We start from the raw sequence: 773 nt of genomic DNA, 5'->3' as shown, positions 1-773 counted from the left end.
CCAGGCTCCCCCCGTCCCTGGGATTCTCCAGGCAAGAACACTGGAGTGGGTTGCCATTTCCTTCTCCAAAGTGACTTAGCATGGAAGAAGACCGGCCAGGGCAGAGCGGCCTCACTGTTTCCCTTCCCCTGGCACGCCCTCAAATGTCCTCAATGCACTGGGCATCTCACTAAGGGTGAAAATAGGGGCTGGAGAAGGAGATGTGGGCGTTTACCTTTTTGTTTTTAATCAAATTACACACACAGGTAAAAGGAAGAACAATGTTTCAGCAACAGACTGTCAAGGGTAAGTTCCCCAAGTAGTAGCTAAAAGGGTACAGACACTGGACCCAGACAGACCAGTGACCTGCTGTGTGATCTTAGATAAGTCTCTCAGCCTCTCTGAGCTTCCCTTTCCTCGCCGGTAAAGTGGAGTTAATCAGAACAGAATCTCACTGGGTTGTTTTGAAGACTGTATTCTGTATAAAGTGCTTAGAACAACGCCAAGCACATAGGCCTCAAAAGTGACAGGCAGTATTATTAATTACTGTTACAGTTTTCAGTGGGCAGGGCGGCGGGAGGCAGAAACGTACCCTTTGTTGGGAAGAAGGAGGAATTTCACCCTGAAAGGGTTAAAATTGGGCCAGCTGCTCCCAACCTGTAGATAAGGTTAGAGGAAACACAGTCCAGGCCCCGGGCCCCTTCCCTGGCGAATTTATGAGGTGCTGGTCACTTTGAGGCTTAGGAGAAAAGAAGAAAAAGAAAATCGGAGGCAGAGAGTGGGGTTATGCAGCT

This window comes from Bison bison, unplaced genomic scaffold (assembly GCF_000754665.1).
Source record: "Bison bison bison isolate TAMUID 2011002044 unplaced genomic scaffold, Bison_UMD1.0 scf7180017864167, whole genome shotgun sequence".
Taxonomy (NCBI): Eukaryota; Metazoa; Chordata; class Mammalia; order Artiodactyla; family Bovidae; genus Bison; species Bison bison.
This window is presented reverse-complemented; position numbering follows the sequence as displayed.